Source organism: Bubalus kerabau, chromosome 8, assembly GCF_029407905.1.
Source record: "Bubalus kerabau isolate K-KA32 ecotype Philippines breed swamp buffalo chromosome 8, PCC_UOA_SB_1v2, whole genome shotgun sequence".
Classification (NCBI taxonomy): domain Eukaryota; kingdom Metazoa; phylum Chordata; class Mammalia; order Artiodactyla; family Bovidae; genus Bubalus; species Bubalus kerabau.
In genome coordinates this window covers 120,190,271-120,203,661 of record NC_073631.1, presented here as the reverse complement: position 1 = coordinate 120,203,661, position 13,391 = coordinate 120,190,271, and the positions used below count along the sequence as shown (strand labels likewise).

Here is a 13,391-nt window from a genome sequence, read left to right as displayed (position 1 = left end):
CAGCCTCTGAGGAGGCCTCCCCGTGCCCGGGTGCACCGTCATTCCGGACGTACCTGGGCCGACCACCGAACCCCAGCACAGCAAACCCAGTCAATCAAGGCCTGACCGAGCAGAGGCGAACCATCTAACAACCACTCTTTTTTTTGCACAATTTGAGCACGACGAGCCTATGAGGTCCTTTCTGAGTTGACTTACTATTGCTGTGTGTGGGTTATTACTTTAAGGGGATCAGAAAACCAAAACGAGAGGAGATCCATTCATCTCAAGCAGGGAGCCCCCACAGGACCAAGTGAGGACATAACTGTTTGGAGCTTGAATCCCAGGAAATCAACGAGCAGGAGACTCCTAGGGCTCAGGCCCGCACTGAGGCCCCAGGCACACAGCTGTGTGGGGGCGATGCTCAGAGCCCGGCGGGCCCCTCACCCTGATGGAAGCAAGCGATCACATTCCCTGCGGCAGAGACCCAGAATGGCCCCCTCTTCAGGGAGACCGAGATGGAAACAGCGATGGGCCCAGCCTCCACCGGGCGCTCCCTGGCTCCTCCCCGTCACGGAGTCTGGGTTAACTAGTGAGCTCACTGGGGAGGAGTCCCATAGGGTCTGACGTCTGTTCTGGAAAGAATGATCCCACCTTGCCTTCTGAACAAGCCGAGAGAGGGCACCTCCCAGGGGCCACTCATCAGAGCGCTGGGGTTGGAGAAGCACCTCAGGGCTAAACAGCTCTGAGGCTGGGGTCCTCCTTGGACACTGTGTGTGCGTTTTATTAATGAATTCCCCCAGATTTGTTTTTAAAATAATGGTCAGCACAGCTCTACAACCCCCCACCATGATTCCCATTCCCCGGTCATTATTTGGGGTAGACCACAAACTGGCTCTGAGAGCCCGCAGGGACAGAAAGGCAGTCGGAACAGCTGAAGTCACACGGAGGAAGCAGAATGAGGGACTCAGACACCGGGGGATGGCTAGAGTGAGAATAAGGGCGAGGGAGGTGGCGCTGGAGGCGGGGCCACAGGGGATCCGGCGGTGCGGTGCGGGGCCGGGGACCCGCCGACTGCAGGACGGAGGCAGGGGTGGGCTAGGGGGTCAGGGCCCTGCTGCAGGGACCACAAGGGCGTCCCGCAGCGCAGTTTAGGGGCCCTGCAGCTCCTGCTCCCCCCAGGGGGCTGGCCGATGGGCAGTCTGTCCCTCCATCATGGGCTCCACCAGCCTGGGGGCTCAGTGGGAGGAACCACAACGTCCTGCTGGACCTGCCTCAGCAGAGCTAGAAGGGACTCCCTTCATGAAGCGCCGGCCTCCCTGAAATAACTCTTCCTGTGCCCCCGACCCCCCACCCCGGGGGCTTCCCTCCTGGTCTCCAGCAGCCTGCAGAGACCCTGACCCCTGTGACCCAGGAGCAGCGCCAGACAGCAGCGTCTTGTTTCCCAGGAAGTACCCGGCACGTCTGAGTCCCATCACCAGATGCACCCCAGGCCTGTGGTGCGGCGGGTACGTGAAGGATGCCTAAGGGGCCCCGGTCCTGGGCTCTGCACCCATCCTGCCATCCACCGGGGGGTCCCCGAATGAGCTCCCCACTGTCAGCCGAGGGGCACAGCAGCTGCCTCTAACACCCCGACCCTGCCGGCACTCTGACCTTGCGGCACCCCAAGAAATGACTCAGAAGCATTGCCAGAGCCGATAAAAAACCCAAAGGTCTGCTGAGGCAAAAAAAAAAAAAAAAAAAAAAAAAAAATGCAGCCAGCGAGCTCTCCAGGGCTTGTAATTTTCCAGTGTCTTCAGCAGCCGGCAAAGTGACTTTCAGGTGTGGGTTTGGGAGGAGGTGACGCAGAGATGACTCTCTGAAGAACCACCTGACTTGTCTGGCTGGTGTGATGGACTCCAGCAGACGGGCTGCTGGGGAAAACGGGCCCACTTGCAGTGGTTTGTGGGAGACCCTGCTCCACCACACTTGAGCTGGGGGCTGGGGAGGTGAGCACGTCAGGGAGGGACAAGGGAGTACAGGGGAGTCAGCGGGAGCAAGCAGAGAGCATGGGGCAGGGGGTGGGAACAGGCAAGCATCATCCACCTGAAATCAGGGGCTCGAGCCTGACCGCAGCGCTCACAGCCTGTTCCTCCAGAAAATCCCAGCGGAACAGCGGCGGGTGCAAGTAAGGCACCTGGATAGAAGCGTCACCCAGGAGCAGACCAGCAGCACAGCCCCGCAGACATGCAACTTGACCGAGGCTTCTCTGACCCGGAGCGGCTCCCTGAGAGGGAAGGGACAGAATCAGCAGCCTGCGGGTTCCGGCCCCCCTTCACCCCCAGACGGGCCCGGGGCTTGGTGAGGGGCACGGAGTGCGGGAGGGCACACTGCTAGCTTCTCATCCATCCGTCATGCGTCCACCTCGTTTCCAGAACTTGCCTTTGGACACAAAGGAAACACTGCTGCTGCGGTCTGGCCAGCACAGGGCAGGGGTTCCCACGTGCGGGGACGAGAGCCAGATCGGGGAGAAAGGAGCCCCCAGGCTGGGCTGCGAAGCACTATTCTTGCCCTGTCCATTAGCAGATGCCGAGTCTGTCACTGAGCTCAATGCACTGCTCAGAGCACACGATGCAGAGGACCACAGGCTTCAGAGGAGAAATGTGCTGGTCAGAGGGCAGCTCAGAAACCAGAGTGCTCAGGAGTGACAAGGGCCTGCTGTCTATGTTGGCAAATGCTCAACATCCCACAGCGAGACGATTGCTAACGAAAGAGAAATGCCTCCATGCCAAAGGCAGGCCATACACAAAGGGCAGCTTCGATTTATTCTCTCCAAACGCTCTTAAACACATTGTTCCTGGGTATTTTTATTTTCCTGTGAGTTAGTTGCTTCTTAAAGAGATAATTAAGTATAATGAACTACGGGGAAAAGGACCAGGCAGATGAAACTGTGACATTTCCCCGTTCATTATGAACGTCCCCATTCTGCAAATGTTTTCTTCAGGCTTCTAGCTTAATGATGCAGTTGGTTTAAATGCCATGAACCAAAAGTAGTCTATGGGCAGAGTTTTGCAGGGGGAAAAAAAAAACTAGTTCATCAACTAAATTACTTGCATGAGCCTTTGCCTTGGAACAACAGGAGAAACTGCCTTCTGAAGTACAGATAACTCGTGAGAATGAGAGGGTACAGTTTTCCTTCACTGCCCTTGACCTGTCCCGGGACCTTCTTGGAATCAAGCAAGAAGGATGCATCTCGGGACATTCACTTGAAGAGGAAGAAATTTCCATCCATGCAGCTTCAGCTCACAGCTTCATCTGGGCCCACTCCCCTAGGTCTTGTCACCACATCTTAAAGAAGCGAACATTGTCACTCAGGTTGCACATATATGGGCAGGTCCAAGAGGACAAAGTCCCTTTGGGGCTCAAGGTGATAAAGGCCAGTCCCTCCAAGATGAGGAATTCTCCAATTTTCCAGATTGTTTTTCAGATGGAGGAAAAGGAGGGGCCACCACGGTCATTGCATAATTCTTGCTGGGTGTGCTTTCGAACTGTGATGCTGGAGAAGATTCTTCAGAGTCTCTCGGACCAGTCAATCCTAAAGGAAATCAGTCCTGAATATTCATGGGAAGGACTGATGCTGAAGCTCCAACCCTATGGTCACCTGATGCAAAGAGCTGACTCACTGGAAAAGACTCTGAAGCTGGGAAAGATGGAGGGAGGAGGTTGAAGGCAAAAGGAGAAGGGGACGACAGAGCATGAGATGGTTGGATGGCACCAGCGACTCAATAGACATGAGTTTGAGCAGCTCCAGGAGTTGGTGAGGGACAGCGAAGCCCGGGGTGCTGCAGTCCATGGGCTCGCAAAGAGTCGGACATGACTGAGCGAATGAACAGCAACAACAATCCCTTAAGGTGGTGCTCAGGGAAGCATGTGGGAATAGCGTGTGCTTTTGTTACAGACGCCTGGGTCCCACTCCCGGGAGAATAGTCATGGTTTAGTGGGGTGGGGGAAGGGCACGAACCCCTCTTCTGCACAAGCTCACAGGCTAGTTGATCCTGACATCTGATCAAACAGGCCCTGCATTATGGAGATGCATGTCTGTGGTCTGTGGCAAAAAATGTCACCCGCCATGGCAATAAACAGAGGATGCTGCAGCTGTGAAGCCAGCAGCAGGGCTGCTGGCCTGATGGTGCAGCCCGAGGGAGTCCAGGGTGGAGGAGGACAGGATGCTGGCCCTAGGCAGTGATGATGCCTGTCTGGGAATGACTTCAGTGAGCCCAGACTCCCGCATCGTCCACAGGGAGACGCACAACTATCACCATCTCGAGAGGTCTGGTCTTGGCGATGAACAGTACTCTTCTGACGCTTGATTACATTATTTTCCAGCAAAAACTCCTACATATCCTGGCTTCTTCCTTCCCTCCTTGGAACAGTCCCTCGGAGCCACTGAGAGGCTGTCTCCCAGGCTGTCGTCCTCAGTAAGGTCCCTGAATGAGACAGCTGGTGGTGCAGCGTTAAAGAACCTGCCTGCCAATGCAGGACACTCGGGTTTGATCCGTGGTTTGGGAAGATCCCCTGGAGGAGGAAACCCACTCCAGTACTCTGGCCTGGGACATGCCATGGACAGAGCAGCCTGGTGGGCTAGAGTCCATGGCGCGGCAGAGGGTCAGACACGACTCAGCACTGAGCACAACCCAGGCATCTTTTAGGCTGTGCACTTTTTTAGTTGACGGGTCCATCAGTACATTAGAAATAGGCTTCCAAATTATTTGCGGGGAGCATGCCATTTTGAACAGAATAGTAGGTTCCACTTAAAGGTGTGTTGTGGGTGAAACTGTCCCCTAAAAATAATGACATCCTGACCCCTGGTACCTGTCAAGGTGACCTTGTTCGGAAACAGGGTCACTGCAGATGTAAGTAAGATGCACATTAAGACGGGCTCACACTGGAGGAGGGTGGGGGCCCCAATCCAACACGACTGGCACCTCCTAAGGACAAGTAAAGAGACAGAGAGTCAGAGCAGGCCGGCGCCCTCTGGGGGCAAAGGCAGAGCCTGGAGTGATGCGTCTACAAGTGGAGGATCAGCAAGGATGCCCCTTCAGAAGCTGGAAGAGACACCTCGGCTTCAGACTTGCAGCGCCTAGAGCTGGAACAATAAATCCCTGCGGTTTAAAGCCGTGCTGTTTGTTGTCTTCTGTTACGGCAGCTGCAGGAATCTGCACAAGGTCATGACTATGCTGGGTCATGACCCCCAGAGAGCCAGCTCCTCACCGGGTGGATGATGTAGGAGAGAGTCAGCCGAATTCTGCCCTGAAACTCAGCGGGGTGACCTTCCAAGCCAGACCGGACCAGGAAGGGGCTGCGCTCTGGCCTCAGCCCTAAGAACAAGCTGGGCTGGACCCAGCGCCCCCCTCCCTGGTGCTCACACATGCACACACGTGCTCACATGCGCACACACACACATGATGCTGAGTCTGCCCGGCTGCATCCCCAGGCCCCGACCTGCAACGTTCCAGCCTCCACTAGGCCTGGATCAAGTTGGCTGCCTCAACTTCCACCCAACATGCTGGGGACCTGCTCTGCCTGGGACCCTTGCTGAACCCCGGTCAGATTCAGGTACGTCTTTTGGTCGAACAAATATTTAACATGCACCAGACACCATTCAGCATGCTTTCCAGGTAATAACTCATTTACTACTCCTGACGGCCCTCACGACTGAGTGGCTAACGCGACTTCTAAAATAATTTGTGTTGCGTTCATCACGACAGCACCTGCATGGACCGCACCAGCGTTTAGGTGGACGTTGACACATGGTTTGGTCCACGTGTGACGAGTCGTGGGCATGGGTTTGCAGACGTCCTGATGTTGCTCCACAGCCTGTTCCCACGCCCTGGCTTAGATGTGGACCAGCTTCCTTTGAGCAGGTTCCAGGACGTCCACCGCCAGAGCCAACACAGCCCTGTTTCCTGAGTTCCTGGCAAAGTACCCACCAGCCGTGAGCAGAGGGTTGCCAAGGCAACATCTGCCAGAAAACGGTGAGCTTGGACCAGCCTGGCCGCAGCGGGCACACTCGAGGTGGCGGGAGGCACAGAGCGCAGCAGGTGCCCAGGGAGGACACGTGTTCAGGCCCTTCCTCCTGGGCTCGCGGCCTCTCTGAGCATCTCCTGACCTTCCTCCTGACCCACCCGCAAGGTCCTGGAGGCGGCCTTGGAACGACCCACGGCCTCTGGTGAGCTCTGCAGCCCCCAATGCGCTGGCGTCAGCGAGTGCGGTCATGGGCCCTTGTTCGAGGTCGACATTCCCGGCTGTGTGCCCAGGACCTTCCCCAGGAGACCACCCTGAGCAGCAGCTACTCAGGCACTGGGGTGCACGCTCTGGGGGCAGAAGAGGCTTGGGAGGTTGGCTTCTGCCTTGAGGATCTCACACAAGAGGGGAAACCCGACCAGGGACCAGGAAAAATGTGCCCTGAACACAAGCGTCTGGTCTCCCTCAGCCTTGGGGCAGGCTGCCAAGGGAAGGGGGGCTCTCACTGCAGGATCTCGGCCTGCATTTAAATATCATTCAAGGGACTTCCCTGATGGTCCAGTGGTTAAGAATCTGCACGCCAATGCGGGGAACGTGGGTCTGACCCCTGCTCCAGGAAGACCCCACATTCCAACAGAGCGACTGAGTCATGTACTGAAACGACTGAGCCCACGTTGTGGAGCCTGCGAGCTGCAACTACTGAAGTCCACGTGCCCCAGAGCCCGTGGTCTGCAACACGAGAAGCCAGAGCACTGCAACTAGAGAGGAGCTTGCACAGCAGCAATGAGGACTCCGTGCTACCAAAAAATATCATTCAAGACCCCAAGCCTGTCAGTCCAGTGTCAGCTGGGCAGTCTTTGGGTGTGGAGGGCGGGGGTGCAGGAGAGAAGGGGGAGCCCGTGGGAACCGGGCAGGGCCTTCTGCTGACACCAGGGGCATCCCCGCTGGCAGTTCCCTTCCCAGTTGTTGGGGGTCAGGGAGGGGAAAGGCTGCCTCCAAGCCTTGGAGGGACCACAGGTGGATGCATAGGACGGGGCTGCCCAAGGTGCCAGACCTCGTTCTCCTCTGCTCTGATGTTCTCAGTGCAGCAGGTGTGCGGAGTCAGTTATCACACGGGGCTGACCCCCCGGGTGGAGGTGGGAACGGGAGAGCCACCCTGCTCACCCTAGAAGGCGTCCTGGAGAGGGACCTGGAAGGAACGGTGTGCACAGCACACATCCTGCCCTACAGACGTGAGATGCTAAGGAGGAGGGACCCCCGAGCCAGCCTCTCCAGGGCCACTTGCCGACCGTGTGACCGTGGGGAAGTCCCTGCCTCGGGTTTCTCGTCTGCAAAATCCGTCTCTACCTCGTGGGTTGTTGTAACAGTGATGTTAGTTCTTATACATAAACGCGCTGGCAAGCCTGCCGCAGCATCTGCTACGACCACGTAACGCGTGTCAGCCTGGGCCGCTGCAGTCAGGGACCCACTGAAGGAGCAGAAGCAGCTCAGAGGGAAGATGAGCTCGGACCGGACTGATGTGACCGCCAAGCATGGGCCACTGCGGCAATGGGCACCTGGGGACAGAGCCACTAAGCCATCGGGGAACCCTCACTGTTGAACACCCTTGCTGTGGCTCCTGGTAACTGGAGGAGAGAAAAAGCAAATGGCTCAGGCTTCCCAGAGGCCCTGGCAGATTGTCTCTGCCCCGTCAGGAACAGCAAGCACAGCAGACACGCCGGACGCGCAGGGCAAGGAGGGTGGCTGCTTCTCCAGTGCTCATTTTGTAAAGCGCCTGCAGAGCTGACCCTGCCTGCCACAGAACAACCCTCAGACCACCCACATGCAAGTCCTCCCTCTTCTCTTTTTTGTAATTAACAAGACCCCAGCGAGGATAGTAAGCTAGGAAGGCAGGGCTGATCCAGGCAAAATGGAGAGTAAAGCAGAGGTTACCTTGTCTGGCAGCCCAGACACAGAAAGCACTTCACTGTGACCCTTAACCCCCCGTCTGGGTCAATCATCCTTCTTTCCTTTTTCCCATCAAAACGTACAGGCCAGACGTTCACGCATGTGTGCATGTGTGTATATGTGCACATGTTTGTGCACGTGTGTGCATGTGCATGCACATATGCATGTGTGCACACACGTGTGTATGCATGTGAACGCACACATATATGCATGTATGTACATGTGTGCATGTATGTGTGTGTTTCAGTAAGTGTTCACTTACTCCTCCAAACAACCACTTTGAGTAGGTGTTCCTATCTTTACCTTTCTCTTAAGGAAATTAAAAGGATAAAAGTGTAGATAACCGGCCCACATCACAGAGTGAAGCCCTGAGAAGAGCGTGTCTGTGGGAAGCGCTGAGAGACGAGCTGACGTCGTCTCTGCCAGCTTTCCATCTCCTTCAGCTCCATCTCTCCCCGAACTGGGTTCTGGATGGGGTCTGAGCCACTGATCGGGCTTCACAGGTGGCGCCAGTGGTAAAGAACCTGGCTGCTGATGCCGGAGATGCAAGAGATAAGAGTTCAATCTCTGGGTCAGGAAGATCCCCTGAAGGAGGAAATGGGAACCCACTCCAGTATTCTTGCTTGGAGAATCCTATAGACGGAGGAGCCTGGGGGGCTATAGTCCATGGGGTCACAGAGAGTCGAGATTTCGGACACTGTCTGAGCCACTGAAGGTGAGATGAATGAGCTGGGCCAGTGGGGGCTTCGGGCAGATCTCAGACCTCCCCCAACCCCGTGCCACTGCACCTGCCAAGCAGGCAGGCAGCCCTGCAGACAGTCTGCCATCTGTGCCCAGGTGATGACCAAAAATGGTTTTAAATTCAGCTCCTAAAACTGTTCCATTTAAAAGAGAATGTTTTGCCATAATACTCTTTGATATTAACTTAATAATCTATAATAGTGACTGGAGGTAGAATGTTATCACCCAACTCTACAATGATTTTTAATGCTCTTAGACGGTTTTATTTTTCTTCCTGATATTTTGCTGAAGCTGATCACCTTGTTAATAATATTCACAAGGAAGTTAAAAATGATTGAGATTCTGAAATTGGAATTTTAATGACAGTGACTTAACTACCAACCACTACAACCAAAACTGTTTGTATTTATGAAGCGTTTCTTAAAAGTGCTGACTCGATGGTGTCCTCTTCTGAAAGTTAGAATTTTTCATCGCAAAGCAAAATTATTGCCTTAAAATTATATGTAACATTTCTTCTATATACTGGCTTTAGCTTTAAAATTAGATGACAGGAATGTTTTCTTGTAGGATGCACTGCACAAAAGCTCATTATAATACATATTTTCAAAGAAAATTCTAACAGAGCAACAGTTACCTTAATCAGTCTGAGATAGTCTGCATAATTATTTCTTAGTATCAGTGGAAACATATTTTAAAAATAATGGATATCAAAAACAACGTGTATCAAGAAATTAGGTCTCAAGTTTTTGTACTTCTTTTTGAAGAGGAAGGTTAATTAACTGTGAATTATAAACAGCACTCAGAACAGTTTCCATACCCAACTGCATCGAATTATTAAATATTCTTGGTTCTACTGTTCAAAGAACAAGAGTCTGCCTTTCAACTTGTACAAATAGATCCTGACTCTGGAGACATAGCTCAGGGGTTCAGTGTGATTGAGGGGAGGGAAATCCTGGTCACCATGGGTACAGACATCACAGGTAGGGTCACCATGGGTACAGACATCACAGGTAGGGTCACCATGGGTCCAGTTGCAGGTGCTGCGGTGATGCCTTCAGGGTGGACAGGAGACAGCAGAGCCACAGCCCCCAGCCCATCCCTGTCCCCACCTGATCTCACCCCCAGGATGTCCCAGGACCACGTGTGGCCTCGACCTGAAGCTGCCCAGGGGCATCCTGAGGCTGGGAGTCTTGGACACGGGTCCATCCACCCAGGGGGCCGGCCAGTGGGCCTGGACCAAGCCCTTCCGGTCCTGCTCCCCTCTCCTCACCTGGGAAACGGGAGAGCTCAGCGCGGCCCCACTGTGAGCCATGTGAGGAGGGAGAGTGTCCCCGGTCCAGGACCCCTCCCCGCCCCCAGGCACAGCGGCTCCAGGAGCGCTCACTGCTGAGAATGTCGGGGACAGTCCCCTCCAGGCCCTGGCCCCAAGGAGCATGCTGTGGGCAGGACAGGCGGGGACACTGAGGAGGCAGGAGGGGGCTCTGGGCTGCGCCTGCCCTGGGACCCCCCCTTGCCTGTGCTTCACGTGAGTCACGGGCTCCCCACCACCCACTTCCATGGCTTTTCACGCCTGCCGACACCTCCAGAAAGTGGAAGGAGGGGGCTTTGGGTTCCAGGTGCCTCCCCTTCTCAGAAGACCCCTTAGGCCAGCAAACAACTGTCAATTGAGGGCCCCCGTGCCTGTTCACACTCATCGTGACACTGGACTGACGATGGGGGGTGTCGGGCAGCACCGACCGGAGACGAGCGCCAGCATCAGCCCTGCCTGCAGCCATGAGGCCTCCCCACAGGGTGTGCAGACTCACCAGGGTGACAGCTGCCCCGGCCCCCACCCCTGGGCCTTGAGCGCCCTGGCCCCTTCCGTGACGGCCGTGCTAACAGGCCTGCTTCTGGGAGGGTCTTGGACACCCAGTGTCAGAGAGGTGAAATGGAAACCCTTTTCTTTGTTACAGGTCTGGCATTTTCCGGGAGCCAGGGGATGAGTACCAACAGCCGTAACTCAGCCAGAGCCTGACCCATGCCTGGGAGCTGGTGCTGCACGCTTACCCTGCTCTTTGCCGCAGTTACCTCCCTGAGGAGGCCGCTGAGGCTCCTGCATGGGGTTAACTTGCTCCAGCTCGGGCAGCGGCTAACTGGGGGAGGCAGTCTTCCCACGACACCGGTCCCACTGGACGGCTGGCTCCACCTCGACAACTGCAGGTCTGCAGCCTTCGGAGAGCCTGTGATTTTAGGGCCAACTGATGGGGTGAAATGCAAATACCCGTGCTGTAAGGCAGACAGCCCCGGAAGGCAAACGGAGATGAAGTGACTCGAGGCCAATTAAAGAGCAGCTCTTCCGCAGGCTGAGGTTGGCATCGGGCTCCCCAGGGTCCCTTGGCCAGGCGGGTGATGCGGACAACAAGCGCCTGCTCCGGGTGAGGTGGCGATGGCTCCAGGGCACCCTGCCCGCTGCCTTCTTCCAGTGTGCTTGTCCCCGGCCAACCTCCTGCACGGCTCTAAATGCAGCAGGAAACACGAGGTGCCGTGGGCCATGGGAATAATCGGAGTTAGGAGACAGAACTCCAGTGACGAGGCACTTCCCCCCGAGTCAGAGAAGTGCTCCCAAGGGAGACCCCATCCTCCAACGGGGTGCTCTTCTGAGATACGGTATATCTTAGTCCTGTTTTGTAGGGTCAGTGGTTCTTCGAATGAATCTTTTCAAACTTGCTCAGTAGCTCGCAAAAAATGTCAGCTTCTCTTTAGAGTGAAAAGCAAGTCACCATGAGTTAATTCTCCCTTTGCCAAAATCCAAACAGTATACGGAAGTCAAAAATCAAGTGAATTCTGCTTTATTTTCCCTAATCGTCTTTGGCCAAGTGTGGTCCAAAGCAAAGGACTGCCAGAATCTCTCTGTGGATAAAATGACCCCGGGGAGAAGTTTCCAGAAGCCTGAGAGGTGTGTGCTAGTACTTCTGGGGTTGGGAGGATCTCACACAGGAGAGGTTTTGTCAACAAGCCCCCACTGGACGGGCGGTCAAATGACATGAAGAGAAGGCAGAATCCACCAGGGCTGCATCCTTACTGCACACATGGGGCTCCCCTTTCTCCCAGGGGTTGGGGGGGCTTCTCTCCTGGTTGAGGGACAGGGCCTCGGGCTTCCCAACCCTACAGAGTGGCTCGCCTCCAGGTGCCTTCCCCATGCGGTGCCCTTGGCGCCTGGAGGGGAGGTGCCTCCCCGTGAAGAGAGGTCCCAGCTCCGCATGTCGCCCTAGTCCTCAGGTTCCGACCTGCCTAAGGTTCCCCGCGTCTCACGTCTGCGCTCACGTGGGTCTGAACTCACTATCTTCCAGTCGGCCGCGGCTTCTGGCCTGGATGAATGCCGCAGGAAGGACTACATTCACAACCAGTCAGCACCCGGGCTCTGGGGCTAACGGGCCTGTGTGTGCTGAGCCGTGACCTGGCGGGATGGGCAAGGCAGGTATGTCGTCTGTCCTGCTAGGAACCCAACACTCACCATGACCACCCTGCCAAGCTTGCAACCATGCTTCTGTGACTCCACTTCACGGAGGAGAAAGCTGAGACCCACAGGCAGGGGCGGCTCACCCAAAGCGCCTGCCAGAGCCTTGAGTGGATTCTGGTCTTGGGGTGTGTGGAGGGGGCACTGCTGTGAGAAGTAGACGGGGCTGTTTCACAGGCTCACAAAAGGGCAGAGGGTGGGGCTGGCTCTGGTCCTGATTCCTGGTCCACAGCTCATCCCAATGCCACCGGCGCCCCGCCAACCCGGCGCTGAGCCTCCGGCCCGTCTCCCCTGCCCGCCCCGTGCTGTCCGGCAGCTAGAGCGGTCTCTGCCTTGAAGGCTCCATCTGCCTGAGTCGTGTCAGCATTACGGCTGTCACCTCTGGATGGGATGACAGGAAGCAGATCAAAGCGGTGCAGGCAGTTGAGACAGGCTTTGGGATCGCTCCTAACACAGGCCCCGTGTGCTCTCACTGTTAATAAGTGCCCCCGCCTGCACCCCTACTGCTGTGTCGACTGGGAAAAAAAGCGTCTGGAGAAATCTGGGTCCTGGAAAATTGCAAAAGACATAAATAACATGCCTGATAGATCTGCACTTGGAAATAAATGGCCTCGTTCTAAATACGGGCAATCTTATTTATTCCCGCCTGCATCTGCAGCCTTTTTCCTGCCACTAAATATTTTATCCGACGTGCCGAGAGTGGAATTAAATGGGGGGGTTAAACAAGAAACGGCCAACGTCAAGCCAGGAGGCAGAAGGAGCTTTTCCCTTTCCTCCCGCAGCCTCCCTGGCTAACCAGCGCCCTGTGACTTGCATATTACTCACTGCAGACACCTCATCACCATCCCGGTGGTCTGACAACCCCCACAATTCAGCACTTGAGCCCGGGGACAGCGGACCCGCCGTGCCTGCGCTGGCCACCAGGGGGCAGCGTCCACCCCCACGTCCTCACGTCTGAGACAGTCAGGAGTCTGGACTTGATTTTTATTCCCCCGCTGCGATCGCTCAGATGTTCATTATAACCTTGCTGGCTGCTAATTTGCAGCTTCTCCAAACACTGATAGATTGTCTCAGTTCTCCTGTCCTCCTTTTTTCATTCCAGAGGAAAACAGACATCGAATGCATTTCCAGGGCCTGGAGACTTTTGAGGAAGAAACTGTCAAGAAGCTGCTCCCGTGGGGTGGACACCCAAGGCCCCTGATGGGCCCCGTGATGACCAGCTGCAAAC

The 13,391-nt window shown here is 55.6% G+C and overlaps 1 protein-coding gene across 1 annotated transcript in view; it reads right to left on the bottom strand.

Moving 5' to 3' along the window:
• The window catches only part of DPP6 (dipeptidyl peptidase like 6), a 785,445-nt gene that overhangs the window by 94,543 nt on the left and 677,511 nt on the right, over positions 1 to 13,391 (bottom strand). The window lies entirely within an intron of this gene.